This window comes from Haemaphysalis longicornis, unplaced genomic scaffold, assembly GCF_048455015.1.
Source record: "Haemaphysalis longicornis isolate Haplotype H1 unplaced genomic scaffold, Haemaphysalis longicornis Haplotype H1 scaffold_2, whole genome shotgun sequence".
Lineage (NCBI taxonomy): Eukaryota > Metazoa > Arthropoda > Arachnida > Ixodida > Ixodidae > Haemaphysalis > Haemaphysalis longicornis.
Genome location: NW_027526295.1, coordinates 152,518,731 through 152,534,319, shown reverse-complemented (window position 1 = coordinate 152,534,319; position 15,589 = coordinate 152,518,731). Strand labels below are relative to the sequence as shown.

General features: G+C 50.4%; 1 protein-coding gene across 3 annotated transcripts in view; it reads left to right on the top strand.

The window, feature by feature from the left end:
- Ptpmeg (protein tyrosine phosphatase Meg) overlaps positions 1 to 15,589 on the top strand; it is a 329,222-nt gene that overhangs the window by 25,903 nt on the left and 287,730 nt on the right. Inside the window, exon 1 of one of the 3 annotated variants that reach the window (XM_077698432.1) lies at positions 5,351 to 5,656. The exons of the other annotated variants lie outside the window; for them this stretch is intronic. The gene's annotated coding sequence lies outside the window, so the exon portion shown is untranslated. Of the gene's footprint in view, positions 1 to 5,350; positions 5,657 to 15,589 lie in introns of those variants that run through there. 3 annotated transcript variants of the gene reach the window in all.

The window sequence follows — 15,589 nt, the reverse complement described above, 5'->3', positions numbered from 1 at the left end:
TCATTTATGTAAAAATTTGTGGTACCTATATTTACGACGTTGGTAGACTAAAACGCTGTTCTGCCTGCCTGTTTTTTGGCGCCTAAAACGCGATTTTTTTAATGCCTAAAAATTCGGCCTCTGTGAGCTGACGTGATGTGACGTCACATTTCTGAGAAAGCCTGAGAAAATCGCATGTCGTGCGTGTTTTGTAACCTTTGCGCAAATGAAAAATTAAACTCATGCGTGATTCTGTCGCACTGGGGATGCCATGTGGCATGCATGGTTTCAGAAAGTACTGCCTACGTCGATTATTATTTTCGTCATTATTAATTGTAGCGTTACACGTAACGAAACACTTGGTAGATGAAAAACCAATGCCTACTCAGACCGTGGTTGTCTTGGACACGGTTGCGTAAATTCTTTTTGCGTGCAGTGATGTTTAGCGGTGGTGTTGGCCTCATTTAAAACCGGTATCCATTCACCGCGCATCACGGCTGCCCCCTTAAACTGCGCCACTTGTTACGTAGGAGTTGTTGGCGTGATTTATGTAGATTTGTAGATCTGTACTGTAGATCTTGCCGGCATACTGTAGATCTTGCCGGCAGTTGCTTCTCCTCGGCGTCCTCATAAGTTGGTATTGGCTTCCGATTTCATCAGTTAAGTCACCACCAGCATTAGGCGTGATACCACTCGCCTTTCTAGCTTGGGGCCGCTCGGGTATATGGGGCGCGTATACGCACTGGCCTTTCCCCGAGTTACCTTCCTTGAGTGGTGCATCCGATAGTTGCGGTCTCGGGGGTTCTTACGCGTGATGTTTCGCTCGATTCCTTCTCACGCATGCGGAGCCAGCGGGATGAGAGCGCGCAGACCTCTGTCGGCAGAACAGCCGCTGTTTCGCCGCCCACACTCCGCGGTGGGTCAGTGGCGAAGACGTTGTGCTGTTGGGCTCAAGGACGCGGGTTGGATCCCGGCCGCGGTGGTTGCTTTTCAGATAGAGGCAGCAAGCAAAAAAACGCCCGTGTGTCGAGATTTGGATCGACGAGTGGTCGAAATGAATCCGTAGCCCCCTTCCGCTACGGCGCGCCACGTAGTCCAGGCGTATCTTCGGCGCGTTAAACCCCGTAATGAATTTCTCTCGCCTCCTTAGTGTGGTTGTGTTATGGGATAGCGCGGACTCGGAGCGTCGATTTTGCATGTCCGCTCGGCCACAACTGCAGCAGCCCCATATGATGAGAGGAGTATTGTCCTGAGCAGAGGTCAGCCTCATCTACCGACAGCGAACAAGGTCAGCGTGTACACCAGCCTACACAGTGTCGAACGGGCTCCTTCGCCATTGTGCGAGGCCTGCAAGACGGCGGGAACTGCTGCCCACTTTCTCTTTTCATCTCTCACCGACATTTTTTATGTCGTCGATTCCGTGCCCAGTGCTTATAGCAAAGGTGAAGTTATAGTGAAAGGGGGGGGGGGGGGGGGGGAAGAAATAAATAAGCTACGCTTCTAGTGGCTCTAGGGGTGCCTATGGTGTGCGCATAGCTGTGGGACTCTCCAGAATTCTAAAAATAACACAGATCCCCTCCCCCCCCCCCTTCCCCTTATTCCATCCTCTAAAAAAAAAAAAAGAAACAGGGCTGCCGTACGCAGTGATTGATTAGTGCCTTCGTTTTAATACGTTGTCGTTCTCCTTAAAACTTAAATCTATCGGTGCCAAGCTCCTTCTTCGCTCTGCTACTGTAAGCCCCCCTGCGCGTTTTCACCCGGAAAATTGGCTGCCGACAGTGTCGCCGCGCAGCTCTAGGTTGTCGTCGGCGCTGGGGTTTTCTCCAGTGCGCTTGTTTGCTTCTCTCTGAGTGCGTGCATTGCGCCACCGTGCACTCGTTGCTCCCCCCCTCACCCGTTTCATTTTAAAAGTGATTTGTTTCCAATATTATCGTCCGTCGTCTCCAGTGTTGCAGCCTCTCCCTCCTCCCGTGCGGGATGCCGGTTTCCACCGCTGTCGCTCCGACCCCGTGTAGCAGGTACGCGCATCGTTAGCGAGAAAATAGAAGCTGCCGTGTACGTCATCCAGCGATTTTGAAAGCTCGCGCCTTTTCCTTTTATTTTCTTTTTCTTTTTTTTGTCGATGCAATTGTTTCGGCTCGCCTGGAGGTTAACGCGATGCGCTTCGTTGTGCGGCTCGGAGCGCCTGCGAGCACGATCAGCCGTCAAATGTCATTTTGTCTCCCTCTTGGACGCGGTAGCGCACGCTGTCTATATTAGGAAACTGATGGATGATTGGATTTTGACGTAGCGCGCAGTGTCGGAGAACCGATGACCTCGGCAGCGTTTCAGTATGGATATCCAGCGAACGAAAAAACAAAACAAAACAAAAAAAGCAAACGAGAGAGAGAGAGAGAGAAGGCATAAATGGCGTTTGCTTGTTATCAGTGTGACGTAAAACGCGCATAAAAATGGCGGCATAAACGTGTGTCCCGGAACTCCGTGAGCTGCAAAAGAAGTTGCGCCAAGAGGCAGGCGCGTCGTAATTGAAGAGACATGTTCAAACGAACATATATTTAGTCGGGTACATGCAATTATAGCGGTTAGCTCGGCTTTCTAGCTAGCACCGAGGGAGGAAAAAAAAAAAAAGACACCATCGCAAACTTTCTTTTTGTTGCGGTTTTTTTTATTTATTTGAAATCCACAATTTGGGTTGCTGCTGTCGCGAGAAACAGCCCGAAATGTTGGGGTAGTTTCTCGGGGCAGCACTCTTGAGTTGCGCGAAGAGATCGATTTATTGAAAAATATTTATTCAAGAAAGGAGGGGGGAGGGAAAAAGGTGGTTATCCTAATTCCAGGATTCCACCGGCCTCCAACGCCACTGTGGCTCTCTCCACCAGCCATCGCTGGCAGGCAGGGTCATGGCTGAGCAGGGAGGCCTTTCACTGCTCCCTTGACGTGTTTGTGGTTGGGTGTGTAGTTGTATACTGGCGTGTCCATACCTAAAGCCCCTTTTTACCCATACCGTGTGGTAAGCGTCCGCCCTCTCCCGGCAGCGCGGGCAGAAAGGAGAATATATCATGGGGTACCAGGAGTGTAGTGTAGCCAGTGTGGGTCTGTCTGTAATCTCCTGAGAGTGGGCTCTTACTCTAAATTTATTGAGGATTTTGTCCGGTGGTTGATAGGTTCTTCTGTTAAGTCTCAATATGCTTAAACTTGCGGTGAAGGTAGCCTTGTATGTGACCCGTTGCTGCCAGTTTCGCGGTGACCGAAGAGGCTGCGCAGGGAATTTCATTTTACAGGCTTTGAAAGCATGCGAAACTTTGAAAGGATTCGTTCGGGGGGTTCGGGTCTTCTGCTGGCGGGTCGTTCCTCTGTGCGCAAATCCCTGTGCAGGGGTTGCGTGCGAGCCGGCAGCGAGAAGGCGGGGGAGAAAGGGGCGCTTGCCAAACACGCATTGAGCCATCAAGCGCGGAGCGGCCGGTCCTTTTTGAAGGGGTTAGCGAGGGCGAGCGGAAGGCGGGGAAATGAATGTCGGTCGAGCGAAATGTTTTCGCTGTGACGAAGCCCCCTGTCGTCGTTCGTCGTCCTAAGTGCGTGCGTGTCTGCCTGCCTTTACGCACGCATTGGCAGCGGTCCTCTTTCCTAACCCGCCTCCACTGTTTGTGTTGCGTGTTTGCTCTTCCCTGCTCTTCCAGGGACCGCTTCTGTGCCCCCTGCTTTTCCCGCCGAAGAGGCGCGCTCCTGAGCGGCGGGCTCCCCTGCACGCTGGCTCGTTTGCTTCGGCGCTCGGTTGCACGTTTGCCGCGGCTTGCGCGGCAGCGCGAAAGGGCCGAAATTCAAATTTTGGGTTCCCTTCGCTCTGGGTTTGTTTCTCCTAACTAAATTCTACCGAATATTTCGAGGAATTATCCTGGGTTGACCTAGTTTATAGCGAAGGAAAACATGTATCAGCCCACACACAGTCGCGCGGCTGAAAATCCGGGCTTGGTCGGGGCGAGGCCAAAGTTTTCTGAAGTTTGTGCGATGTGCGGCTTTCATCTGAAAAACCTGCCTGGATGGTCGGTCATCTTTTGTTGCTAAGTCTTCAAATGGGGGTTCACGTGCCGAAGCTTCAAATGGGGTATTATTAGGCGCGCCATAGAAGATGACTATTGACCAGTTTTCAGTTTTTCGTGTCTGGAAAGACGTTTTTCGTCTCTGGAAAGACGGCTGACGCTCCGGTTGTTCTGAGCGGGCCGTCGAAAGCGGAGCGGACCGTCAAGAGCGGTCAGCTGAAACTCTCTATAAATTCGAAGGCTCTAGGAAACGTGTCGCTAACTGATTCGGAGCCGCTGGGCGTTTGGAATATTTTATGCCGGACGATATCATTATTTTTAGCTTCGAGTGGGAGCCATAGGAACGGGATCTAGAAACGTGTTGTGTCTGATGAAGTTCTTAAGTTAGTTCCAGAGAAAGAGAGGGTGGGAGAGAGAGAAACAAACGGCGGTTTTAGAGCGCTCTCGTAATTACGTTGTCGACGGTAAATGCCAGCATCTGTGACGTCATTTGTGTCGCCGTACGATACCGCTTCGCACAGCCTTTGCCGAATGGATTGAATCCCCGGCGCTTGTTCCTGCGCCCGAATATTTGACAGAAGTAGCTGAAAACGTTGGGTGACTGAATATGGTTCTGAATAATTGATTCAATAATTTTTGGAAGCCAAGGGAGTGCAATGCTGGGTTCGTTTCTCTCTCTCTTTTTTTTTTTTCTTCGGAACTTCTCGCGAGGAGAATGGTTGATTCTTGTTCGAACTTGTCCCAAGCGCTTTGTAAAGCCCCTGGTACGGCTCCCGCAATTGGCGGCTGGGGATTAGTGGCCCCCACTCGACGTCCCCTTTCTCCCAGGTTAGAACTTAGCACACGACCGGAACGAAAGTCTAACCGGAAACCTTGCATCACGCCTCTCGCACTCTTTCCCGTCTTGACAGCTTCTTGGCGCGCGTCGGTTTGAATCGTTGCCATTCAGGAGCCGCACGGCTCCTTCGCTCGCTCGCTCGCAAGGTGCCGCCGCCGCTGCGCGTGCCGTACCTGACGTCAGGTCGCGCGGCAGCGCCGCCGCCCGTCTGCAGCCGGGCAAAGGGCGCGCTGGCGAGAACCGACGGCGACGGCTGACGTCGACTGCATCCACCCGAGCGCGCGCGCGCTCATTCCCTCTCTTGTGCCGTGAAGAGTAGTAGTAGTAGCAGTGCGCGTCGCACCTTGCCGTCCCCCGGCTGTGGCTTGCTTCTCGCTGCCAGGGCTTTCCCCTTTCCCCTCTCCTGTTCATAATTGGCGCCATTTATTTCACCCCCGAAAGCTTTTTTTTTTTTTTTTTTGATCTTTTTCCTCTTGTCGAGGAGGTTAGCCACCTGACAGCCAGCCGGTGGTGGATTGATCCTCACCTGTCGACGTGCTCCGGGCGCGAGTTTTGACAGCGGTACCGCGGCGAGCTGCTTCTGCGCGCGTGTGCTTCCTTTTCTTCTTTTTTTGAGTTCCTTTTGTGCAGTGCCGTCGGCCGCCTGAGTCGAAACTTCCCCACGGGCGAAGTGACAAACCCGGCGCGGCATTTGTGGTGTGAGATGCAGTTTTTTGTGCCTGTGTTCTCGCCCATTCGTGCGCGCGTTCCTGTGCGGATTTGGATTACTTGCAGCAAGAACATTCGACGGGTGCGGCGGCCGGTGAGTGGTGGACCGCCTAATTTTTTTAATGTTTCCTACGTTAATGGAAAAAGAATCACGGTTAACTCTTCTGCGGAAGTATAATAGTTCAGACTATGTTAACACATACACGTGTACGCACTCGACTGCACGGACCTTTTCACATCGTTTTTCTGCTGGTACTGAACTACAACTTTTATTCACCCTGCCTCTCCTCGAACCTGAACACACGGCGGCCGTGCGGACAACGATTGTCCTAAGTTTAATTAGTCCAGTGGGAAGCAATTGTCCGCGGATCGCAGAGAAAGTTCGCTATGTCTGTAACTATTATACCCTGATGCCGATGGTGCGCCCGTGATTATAAAGATTGTGGAGTTGTTTCCAATGTTGCTGGCCGAAAAAGCGAAGCCTTCGTGTTGATGAACAGTTGAAGCGTTGATCTTGGCGTTGCCAGGGGAGCCTGAAGTAATGCCAGAGTCCTTCAGTCCTTTTACCGGGGCGCCGAAGAAGTTACGTGAACTCCCTAGAAAAAGCACATAGCAGCAGCATTTTCTGCGCATTTTTGTCGAGTGAAACTGGATGTACGCAACGTGTTTCGTTGTATATAAATATTGGCGTGTTTACAAGATAGGCCATCCTCCGGCGCTGCAGGCAGATTCCGTCTCCGCCCCGATGAACGTTGACGTGACCACGTGACTTTTCAGAAGCCTAGATGGGAGGCAGGGATGGGAGTGCACAAAACTCCACCCAAGCGCTCCACCAAAGGTGTGAATGCGAAAGCATTCAAGTCTCACTGAACGCCGCTGAGTTCTCATTGTAGTTTGGCGTTGCGAGTAACGGTGACTGGTGCGCCGCTGTGCGAGGTCAGCAGCGGCCTTCTGTGCCGCTTCCGAACGCCGAACTCGCACCCGCAGCTGCAACTCGCCGCTTCCCACGTGGCTCCGCGTAGGACCAATATTTGCCTAGCATGCAACGCTTCGCGGTCCCGTGTCAGCTGTTTCTCGGCTTCCGACGCCGGTTCTTTCGCCCAATTGGCCCTTTATTGCTTTGGCATTGAAACGCTGTGCAATTCTATTGCGTTGGAGGGAAGTGCGACGACCCAGGAAATCTTTGGATGTCCGCATCCAAGAACCCCCTCCCACCTCTTATGACGTGACTGCAGATGTGAGGCACGTCCCGAAAGATAAAGATCCCGATGTCCGCGCTGCCTGCCGCCTCCTAACCCTCCACCGGCGTACTGTCGGCGTCAAATGAAACGCGAACACGAAAATATGAACCTGAACACACAAATAGCGCGATTTCTTTCCATGCAAGCCAAAATGACGCGTGGATTAGTTACAAAAACAAAGTTGGGAAAAGTGGATTTCCAAACATACCAATAGCAAGCCATTATATGAACTCGACGAACAGTATTTTTCAATTTTGCACGTTCTGGATCATATTTTCCTGTTCGCGTTTCATTTGACGCCGATAGTACATTGGAGTAGTGTACTTTCGTGCTTGATCATCAGCTGACGCTGACTGAGCTCTGTGCGTTGGCACCATCGGTGTTAATGTTATAGTTAGTGTACTGTTGACGCCCACTCTTGCTGCTCTTTTCGCCTCGCAAGAGCCCAGAACTGGCGGGAACTTTATGCTCGGGTTGCGCAATTCTACCGTGGTGCTCTCGTAGTTCTCGCGCTGTCTTTTGACAACGGCGACGATGATTATGCGTGTCTCATTATCGTCATTATTATTTTTTATTAATGTAATCATGATGAGCTATCCGTCATTGCACGTAGAGGGAACACGTTTGTAAACCTGCTGTAGAGTTTTCGCTTATTGTTGTCTTTTAGTTTCGTTCTTGTCGAAGGGCGAGCAGGTCGCAGGAGCGGCCGCGGTAGAGCCACTGCGCGCGAGCGCTGTTGGTCGACCGACGCCGAAACCCTCGCGGGAGGACAATTAGCTGCGGTCGCCGAGGACAATTAGCGGGCGCCGTTTTGTCACCGCTCATCCGACTCGGTCGATGCTACTTTGTCGATGCTCATCCGACTCGGTCGATGCGACTTCAGTGCTACTTTGGTCGGATTCTAGTCGAGGGGCAACCACCGCAAGTTGTCGAACTATGCGCGATTCGGACAATCGGCGGTCAGGGACCTACCTGCGCGACTGGGTGACGTCGCGCACGAGGGTGCCGCAGATACGAGTTGCTTTTGACTGCGCTTTAGTCCTATTCCGTTGTGTTTTGCTGTCGCTTATTTTTGATGTTTTCTTCGTTTGTCTCTCGTGAACAGGGTCTTTTGAACACACAACAGAGAGAGAAGAGGGTCGGCCCCCTACGCTGACGCGTTTCGATCTATGTGACGATTAATTAATAAAATTATTTCAGTGGATTGCGCTTTTGAAACCACAGAAGAAAAAAAAAAAAAAGAAAAGAGAAGTCCCTATCTCTGCGGGCGAATTTTTGTCTTCTTTCGGGTGCTTGGACCGTCGAACCTCTGCCGAATGTATTTTCGGCTAAAATATCCACCGCCTCTGTCGTTTCTCCTTCAGTTAGATACTATGTGCTTTCGGCAATGCCGAACCGTTTTGTATTGAGTTAGTCCACGCACGCACGTACACACTCCCACCGTCGTCGTCGTAGTCGTCAATCTTCCTCAATGTTTGCCGTGATGGTGATGGTAGATGCTGATGCACGTACGCACGGACTTGTAGCCAGTCTTCCTACGCCATTATCCTGTGGTACAAAAAGGGTTATAATGGGCGCTGCGTGTTCGTCACGCTGCGAACTCATAGTAGCCCAGCTATGACTTCGTGATTTTAGCCTAAAGTGGTTGTAACCGGCCGAGTTTCATGCCTCAAGTGCTCACAGGCTGCCACGGCAGAGTGACACGTGTTCAGCGGTGACGGAAAGTGCGACCTACACGCACACAGGGCGGACTGTGCGAACCACTTTCTGCCCATGGCCGCGAAGACGAATTTTCCTTCTGCTTCCTGCATGGGCCGTGATATTTGCTCTCGCCGGTGGTGCATACCTTATGAGAGTTGCTATGCTTGTATAGACAGGCGCGCGCACGGAACTGGGTCACCTTATACTCGCTTCGCTACTGAAACTTACGCCGTTTCGACCCAAGGATCGATTGATTTATGAGGAAGCCAATAACTTAATGCGCTTAAAATCGCCCCCCGAACTTCCCTTCGGAGTGCCCTTCTGACCGAGGCACCGTTTTTAATTTCCTCTGATGTGCCCTAGCTGACTTTCGCTGTAATGCTCCTCAGGTTTCGTTACATATTTACGGTGTGTGCTACAGTCCCCTTTTCTGTTTTCATTTCCCGCGACATTCCAAGGAAACACGGGGTTTAGGGCAGGTCAGGATTTGCGGCAAGACACTCGTTAACATCGGTGGCTCCATGGTCCTGCCTACCGTGCCTTGCTAGACTATACCCGGGATGCTAAGCTAGCTCAAATTCGCTTCTTATCCGCTAAGCGTTGGGGCTCTGAAATAAGCGCAAACACAACTACTTTCCGCGGGCTGTTCCATTTAACACATCGGCTGGGGTTTTCGTGTTTTGCGTTTTCTGGCGTCAGACACACACAAAGCTATTAGTTCTGAAGAGGTTTGGTGCCAGGTTATGAAGAGCTGAGAAAGTGAAAAGACGCGCTTCGTTTCGTGCGTATAAATTTCCTTATGCGTGTGGATCGAAGCAGATCGATTTTTTCTGGGCCGCAAGCGTGGACAAATGCATGATTTTGATATTAGTCACGCTATCCGGCTAAAATGTATTCTGATTAAACATAAAAAAATGCCGTCTTACTCCTTTCGCTGCCCCACCGATCGATTAACTAACGATTGGCAAATTGTTCGCTTCCTCAAAGTTCCTATATGTGTATTGGACTTCTAAAAAACAAAAAAAAAAAGGAACTCGCCTTTCTATCGAAAGATTGTTGGAACGGGAAGCTTTAGTAGCGCTGCACCACGTCGCGCTTCCAGGCGTCTGTCGACGACACGTGCAGGCTTTCGGCGAGCACCGTCTTGCACAGCCTAGATCTCTCTTCGGTTAGACACGTGGTGTACGTATATACTCACCGTCGCGACTCTTCGGCATGGGGATGTTGGCGCCAAAAACCCGCAGCACCTGCGCGTAGTTCGTGAGTTCGTGTGCGGTTTGTCTGCGACCGCATTGCGCATGTTGGACGCACCGCGGTCGACCTCGTTCAGGTAGTCGACCACGTACAGGTGTCGTCATAAGTAATTGGAACGAGGATTTGAGAATATCACAAAACATTTCTCTTACTGGCTTTATGACAGCTCTTACCGGTTTACGGGAAGATTTTTCTTTTAGGAAGGACTTCTTTAAGCGCACAACAATACAGCCAGGCGGTTTCTGGAAGAAGGAATTCCTCCTGTAAATGTACGAGACCGTGTTCCAATTACTTTTGACGTCACCTGCACGTCGCAGACGCGTAGTGGTCGAATATCACGTGCAAGACCACGTTTGAATGCAGGGCGGACGAGATCCACGTATTGAACGGGCTCGCCCACTTGTCCTTCGCGCTTCAACCCAACCATATATCGCTTCACCCACGATCATCGTTGTCGTCAGAGAAAATTGGCCTTTCTGCAGTGCGTTTTGGGGCAACATCGCCATCAACGAGTCATACGAAGCTCGGCTTAAAAAAACTAAAACTTGGGCGGCTAAATTAATCTGCAGAGCTCCTAGCTGTGGTGCTCTTTTTTAATTTTTTTGATTACCCAGCTTGCAGGTGTAGTTTGCGAGCGCGAAAGTTCTGTTTGAGTACCCTTTTCCGGCCTTCCGCCACGGTGCTAGTTTTATAGCCTAGCCCAGGTGTATTCCCGAGCGCAGAACTTCAGGTGGGAATTTTTTTTTTCCCCACTTCGTTTCTTTCGTAATGCACGGGCATTTGCGTAACGGCGATCCCTCTGTGCACCCGGGGAAGTTAGCGCTTGCGTGGGATCTCCGAAACGGGCTCCGGTGGGCAGCGGGTCGGTTGCGCGAGCCCTTTCCTCTTCAAGTGCCGGTTATCGGCGGCTTCCTGCGGACGCGTGATAGGCAGCGACGCTAACTTTCTATGCATCGGAGCGGCCGATAAGCGCCGCTGGAAGTCGAACGTGGGAGGCTATTTCCAACGCCGCCGCCGCCGCCTTTCTCCGGGCTGACGCGCCATTGTAACAGGGGCAGCGTTGCGTGGCGTCGTCTCTGCGGTGCCCCTCGCGGGCTCGGGGCAGGTTGCAGGCGGCCGGCTGCCGGTATTGCTCAACGGTCGCGGCGTCGAAGGCTCCCTGGGCAGACTGCACGATCGGCCTTGTTCTCTGGCGCAATCTGGGAGTGCATATCCCAAGTGCAACAGCATGGCTAAGCATTGGGGATGGCCTCACTTTTCTTGCGGCTTAACTCCGTTGGTGTAACCGATGGGTGGACCCTGTGGGCCTTTAGTGATAACAGAGTTAGCATGGTATTTTTTTGCTATTTTTTTTTATTGCGTAAGCCGCCTTAAACTGCTCTCCTCCAGAAGTCTGTGCGCCCGCCCGCCAGCCCGGAACGTGTGACACGAAGTGTTGGTATATATAATATCGAGGTGTACAATATATATGCCAGGGACGTAGCCAGAGTGAGGGTTTCGGGTTCGAACCCCCTCCAAATTTTTCTCCTGGCGGGGTTTGAGCGAGACTTAGTGTTCATATGGCAAAACTCCTCCATTCGAATAACCCATAGCCCCCTTCGAAAAAAATTCTGGCTATGGCCCTGGTGTACGCTCAGGGGCTAAGCTAGGTGTTGCGCTGCTGAGCCCAAGGACGCGGGTTCGGTCCCGGCCGCGAAGGCCGCTTGACTGATGGAGGCGAAAAGCAAAAACGCCCGTGTGCAGAGATTTCGGCGCACGTTCAAGATCCCCAGGTGGTGGAAATTAATCCGGGGCAGTACACCGCGCCTCATAGCCCAGGTGTAGCTTCGGGGCTCCACAATCAGTCAAACAACATTCATTGATTATGAGGTTTAACGCGCCTACCCTACACAGGCGCGATGAGGCGCGCTATAGTGGACGGGGGCTCCGGATTAACTTCCGCCACCTGGGGATCTTGACGGTGCGCCGAACTCTCTCCACACGGGCGTTTTTGCTTTTCGCCTCCATCAGTCAAGCAATAGGTATGTACAAATTATACAATATACACGCTTGTACGATATCGCGCCGGCCTGGAGAAGGGAGGATCGGATGTGTAGATGACTCGATGACTCATATGGGGCATATAATGAAGTGTTCTGGGGCCTTTAATTAATTATACGGCGTTTAATAAAATCACCTAGGCTCAAAGAACTCCACAGCAAACATACGAAGGTCTGTGTGTGTGTGTGTGTGTGTGTGCCAGGTGAGCCCCTGGAAAAAGAGCTTACTACTACCTGGCCATCCCTCTAGAGAGTTTCTACTCAATTCTTTTTGGTACTCATTTCTTTTATTGAATTATTTAGTATGAAATTACATATTACTGCGAGTGTAGTGAAAATTTTTGGAGGGACTTATACGGATCCGCAGAGTCAAAACAACGACGTACGTGGGAAATGTTTCGTGCTCGTACTAGAGTTTTTCTCTCTCTCTTTTTTTTTTGTAAGCAGCGCATCCATACAGAGGGGTCAATCAAGGTTTTATTCAGTGATCATTCTCGCATTGTATATTTTTAATTTGGACTTCCAAATTCAGTTTATACCGTGTTTGCACGATTCTAATGTGCATCTTTTTTTGGCAAGAGTACTGTTGGCATTTGCGTGCGCGTTACAATCGGGCTCAAAACCAAATCAGCTTTCAATGTTCCCCGCTTTAGTTTTAATGCCAGCTGGAGCTGGATGAGCAAGAAGCACAAGGAATTTTCGCTGCCACAGTTGCATGCGTCAAATAAAACGTCTTCTGCCAGGTATACGTGGTGTCATGTCTCTTAACATCTGCGTGGTAGAATCGCCGTCAAACTATTTTTCGGAGCACAAGGTCGCGGGTTCAATTCCCGGCCGCGGCGGCCGCTTTTCTGATGGAGGCGAAAAGCAAAAACGCCCGTGTGTACGAGATTTCGGCGCACGTTAAAGATCCCCAGGTGGTCGAAATTAATCCGGAGCCCTCCACTACGGCGCGCCTCATCGCCTGCGTTGCGTCGGCGCGTTAAACCCCTACAATGAATCAATCAATCATCAAACTATTTTTCGATTTTTTTCCAGCAAACTTACCTGCGCGTTGCAATCAGGGGAGCGTTAGAATCACGCAAATACGGTAGATCCCTAGTACACGATTGTCTTATAGGAGAAGCTGGAACAAATGCGCAACACTGCCAGCTTGACGAGGCCGCAGCTTCTGCTTTACGAGAGGGTCGGCTGAAACAGTCGTATTCCTGTCCCAAGCGCGATATACTCCTATATAACTCATTCTTTCAATGCACGGTGGTTAATTCGTAGATGGGAGTACAGGTGAACGCAGTAATCTATTCCGTAAGATTATCCGTTCATTTGGCCGTGGCGGAACATACTTGCGAGGTCCGCAAGAGCTCGTCTTGCTGCAAATAGGCTCCGTCTAGAATGGCGTTTTGCATTTGCACTATGCGAAACGGGCTATAGGGGAAGCCGAGCAGAAGAAAAGGGGTGGTGCAACTGTTCCGCTTATTTTTCTTCCCCTGGGGCTTACTTCGTTGCTGACCTGTTCGTCCTTAACTGCCAGGCTATTTGCCTTTACCCTCTGTCTGGGCTTTCTTTTTCCACGGGCAGTCGGTGACCTCTTTGTGAGCTAGGGCAGTTCATCGCAAGAGCCTATTGACTCAGCCGACTTCAGACAGCGTCTGCCGCGGGTTCTCGCTTTGTGTATACGTTCTCCCAGCACTGTGCCTTGCATGGCAGTCTTGGAAACGGCCAGTGATGATCGATTCGGGTTCGCACACTGATTGACTTTACCGCGATCTCAATGTTAAGGTAGGTCTGTTGGTAGGAATATGGGTGGGACTACGTTCAGCATAGAATAAACGAAGCAATGATCATTAAAACGAAATGATTAGGTTTGTACTTGTATGTTCCTGTTCGGGTTGCATGATTTGAGGTCTTCTGTCTTCTTTGTATGCAAAGATATCCCCAAAACATGGTTAATAGCGCAAATGAACGAAACACAATTAAAAGGAGATACACGGGCCGGGACCCCTTTCTTCTGTTTCGTTTATTTGCGCTGTTATTAACCATGTTCTTAAACGGTAACCAGCATGCCCTGAAAGAGGTTCTTGTAAAGCTATCCCAATTTAAATATATCCAGAGGCCATCCTATTGTTCGAAGTCTGCGTCACCAGAATCTACTATCAAGCCACTGCGTTTAAGGGAGGTTGTTTCGTAACCCGCGCTATTCTGGCGGGAGAAGCGAATGTCATAGCTTAAACCGTGGCGCATAGTTGAAACTTGAAACGACAAGTCGGCGTCGATGTTAAAAAGCAAAAAGGTGGATGGGGTGCTTTGCGGCATTGACGTCCTTCATTTTAGCAGCAAACGCAGGCGTTAGTTCGAACCATTCATTGCTTCTAAATGTTCATTTGTTACATTTGTTTACGGTTGTCGAATGTATAATCCGGCCACGGCTTCAAACGTTGGATTCGTATTGTCCCGCATGCTGTGTTAATAATTAAAATCATGCTGTACAGCTAGATACTTCGTATTTGGTTCGACATTCGAGGCAAGCTGGATATAAACAACAAAAAAAAGGTACTTGGATCTGATTTCTTGCATGTTTGAACACTACGCATGATAATTGTGTGCGTGTAAGTTCATGTGGGTTCGGGATTTCTGAATTTTCCCCGTTTGGTAAATAAAGCTCTTTACTTTTTGCTCTGCAATTTGTTAGCACAGTCCATGCTGTACTGGTGCGTTATATATTTTTCTCGCTAAGAGTCAACCACGGCAGTGCGTAGCTTCTCTACTCCCCCAGAAATCCCGGAAAACATGCATTTGAGTTTAAAGAATTTTCGAAATGACCTCTCTGAAACTCACTGAGTAGCTATGTCCAGCCTGGGAAATCATGCAAAGCTATTTAAATGGGTGGAACCCAAGTAAGCTGTGCAGACCAGCACGAAGAGAGGGCTGATTTTCTGAGGTTTTATCAAAAGCCAGGACATTTGCCTACGTCCGGGGTCTTATCGCGGCGATCTGCGACTGGTGCTTAACATAGACTGTCGCGATATGGCGTCGCGTTTGAACGAGTTCTTATCAAGACATGCCCAGTTGGTATTGAACACGCCGCTGGTTTTTGCTGCGGTTGCACTTTCATGTAAGGCGTGAAGTGTCGCTATGTCGATATTGGCTGATAAGACACGCTGCTTCCTTATCGAAACTAGCTATTGAGTGGTCTCTTATAGGAATAGCCGCCAGAGAAGTGCAGTTCGACAGTGTGCAGTTGTAGAGAGAGAATGGATGTCGGTGATAAACCCATCCGGGTACCCTTGAGTGTGGTCCTTCCTCGAATTTCGGTCTTTTAGTTCTGTTCCTTGGCACCTTAGAGATTCTGGGAATTTTCGGATAATTTTGGTGTGCCTGTATTGTGCGAATTATGGCTCTTCAGGCTCAGCAGAGCGGTCACGCTCTTTCGCTCAGCTTGCTGATGTTGTAAGCGACATATCGAAACGGGAATCGCGCTGCGTCCACTTCATCAGGCCAAGGTACAGATTGGCTGCCCGAAAGGCGTAAGGCGAGGGATCACGTCGCAGTTCGTTGAACTGAAGCCTTTTTCGCACTAAAATGAAGGTGATCTTCGTTCGTGAACATGTATGTACAGCGCGCTCCTTGTTAATGTTTCCTGGGGCCACGCGGTTGGTGTCTTCTCATCTTGAGGTTTTGCTTCGACCCGCTTGGCCGGTTAGGTGGATCCGACATACATTTAGACACCACCCTCGGCGAGAAAAATCGATCCGCACTAGACAAGCCTGGTTGGGTGATGCGACCCCTACAACT